The sequence below is a fragment of the Poecilia formosa genome, unplaced genomic scaffold (assembly GCF_000485575.1).
Source record: "Poecilia formosa unplaced genomic scaffold, Poecilia_formosa-5.1.2 Scaffold606, whole genome shotgun sequence".
Lineage (NCBI taxonomy): Eukaryota > Metazoa > Chordata > Actinopteri > Cyprinodontiformes > Poeciliidae > Poecilia > Poecilia formosa.
The window spans coordinates 245,297-248,365 of record NW_006800545.1 but is presented as its reverse complement, the minus strand read 5'-3'; positions in this window follow the sequence as shown (position 1 = coordinate 248,365).

Below are 3,069 nucleotides of genomic sequence, written 5' to 3'. Positions count from 1 at the left end.
ATTTCTAAAAGCCTAATCATGATCTGGTTCTACCAACTAGTCTTTGTCTTAAGGAGTCTGGAGATAAACGTCCCTGTTAATCTGTCAGTTTTATGTCTCATCACTGCAAATAAATCTAGATATTAACAACCTGCTGCCTCTACTTCTGTAAACTTCAGTTAAGAATGAATCAGTGTGAAATAAATCGGATAATCCTAGATTATTTGTTTCATATCAACAAAAACATTTTTTTTTAAATTAAAACCATCTAATGGTCAAATCTGGTCTTATTCCTCATACTTTTCTTGCACCATCCTAATGTCAAGTCTCTCTGTATCATCATAATACATTTATAACGTCTAAGAAATGAAGAATCTCAATGAGCAAGCTTGTTTTCTACGCTCCTTCACCCCAACGTACCTTCCTTTGGGGAGGGGGGAAGTTATGTTTTCGCATCCACTTGAATAATGTGTAGTTGCGCCACTTCCTATGACGGTTGAGCTGCAAATGTGGTGGTGCACAAGCTATGATCCAAGCAAGGCATCCCGTTTCAGATTTTGGAAATCTGTGAATTTTAGTGCCATAAATACGATCAGGATGCCTGAACAGATTCCCCATTGACAGTGGAGAACCATTCTTTTTCGATTGCTGACACAAAAACTTTCTTCCGGTCTGCTAGTCCACAATGTACATTAGCATGTGTTTACTACTGCAGCTTGTGTTTGTGAGACGGTCACGCACGTGGTAGCTGTGCTGTGAAGTGAAATGGGCATTAGCCAATGACACGCGGCCCCTGTGGTAAGATCCATTGGTCCCCACAACGTATTACAAACAAACGCGCGCGTGCACACACACACCTACAATCTCTCGTTTCACTCAAGATTTACACACAACATAACAGCTAATTACTGACTCATCTGTGTTGAAATATTATCTTACTGTTAATTATTTTAATTAAGGGGGAAACATGTCGGGTCTCAGGTATTTTGACAGAAGCTTCTGATGCATGCTGGGAGTTTTCTATCATTGCTGCCTCCTAATTGGCTCCCAGCTGCTGCTAGAGGTTCAAATGATTCAATTTTTTCAGATTATTTTGTGGAGCGTCTGAAAACACCTGATCAGGTTATTTAACTCAGAATAATCGTCAGGTCTGAGGAAAACTGACCCGTTTATTATGAACCAAAGAGTTTCAGACATTTTAAACTGAATATTCTACAGATGAATAAAACGAGAAAATCAAACCCAGAAAAAACACATTTTCATTTTAAAATGCAGAAATTGACAGAGCTGGATTTAACAGNTATGAACGCCGCATTCCAGGTTGAATTCTTCGAAGTGATGCCTGTAAGTAGCAGCTTATACTTCAAAACGAACCTTTATGTTAACATATGAGAAATTAATATGTTAAAATTACCTTCCCTCAATGGAATATATGCTAGTTAGTCCCAGTGACCGTTTCACTCATGGGTTTACCCAGAAACCCGATTGGCTTTCTGGGTAAAAGTCAATCGAGAAACGCCCCCCCGCCCCCGTCAACAATTTCCGGCCCCCCACCAGAGAAGGGAAAACTTATGTGGCCCTCACAGGAAAAAGTTTGGGGACCACTGTAAGGTACTTAGGTTATTACTAGTGTGTCTCTTTTGATTGTTCAGATTTTCCTTCCACTAAACCTTCAAGTCAATTTTTTTTTCTTCTTCTTCTTCTTCTTCTTCTTATTATTATTATTATTATTATCATCAGATAAACTAAATTGTAGACTTGAGCCATGATAATGTAAATTAACTAAATCTTTTGTTTAGTTTAGATGGAGATGGGTCTGTGCCGAACCTCCAGTTGGTGGCAGTAACCCACCAGTTGGTCCCGGTCCAACATCAGAGCAGATCAGGTTCAGATCAGGGTTCTGATGGTGCAGGAGTCTGAAACAGATCAGACTAAATGAAATCCATCATGTTTTGTGATTAATCCAGAGTCGGAGCTGCTCTGTATCCAAGAATGCGCTGTACAGCGTCACATTGCTGCCATCTAGTGGTGGCAGGTGGAGAGCAGAGGATCTGGTCCTTGATGTCAGAACAAAATCTGTTCATCTGGTCTGAGGAGCCAATGTGGGTCATTAAAGACCAGATCCTCTGATACTCTGGGCTCAACCGGAGCAGCAGGTGATGCAGCAGCTTTGTAGAAAACCCGGTTGGGACCTGGAGATGTGGTTGAACTCCACATTCCACAACTTCCAGTCAGATTTCTACTGCTTTATTTTGCAGAGCTTAGCAGGTAAAGCACACAGTAGGAAATCCAGCAAAACAGACAACAATATAAAATATTGTAAAAAAATAAAAATCTTTGAATTCTTGAATCATGTTTAATTATCTTACCTAAAACTGTGGCTGAGTGAACTTTTTAAATGCAAGCAGACGGAGAGAGAGAGGCCCACACTACATAGAAATCCCTTTCCTGGGTTCATCCATTCAGTCTTTGAGTAAATTACTTGGCAAAAATCCAATTTCCCCCAGTGGACAAATGTAGCCCCAAAAACCAAATAAAAAAAATTCTTCAACTTGTTCTTGACAAAACCTGAGAAAGTTCTTGGCTCCAACAAAAAGAAACCCTCAGTGTGAAGCAGCAGCTGGAGAGTAAATCCAGAATGTGAAGCTGTTGGCTGGTGGTTCATCAGGGCTGCAGTTCTTCTCTCCAAACCCTGAAGGTCGCCACCATCTCTTCTCATCTCTTCTCCATGTGAACATGAAGTCTGTCCCGAGACAGAACCCCGAACATCAGCCAGTGGTTCTGCTTTACGCTGCTTTGCCTATGTAGCTTTTCTCATGAACTGATAAAGTCGCCCCTCTTTACTGGAAGATTCCTCTTTTTGCTGTTGAAACTGTTGTGAAAGATTCTTCCTGCAGCCGAACTCTCCGTCCACAACAACTTCCTCTTTTCTCACAACATTTCTGTTCTGTTCCTCATCTTAGTGATTAACTTTTTAGACATTTGAAATCAAAACATCATTTAAATAAATAATTACTTTGTGCGTCCCATTTCTTCCCAAGTATTGATATCATTGTTCAATATTAATTCATTATATTTGAAGCATTAACT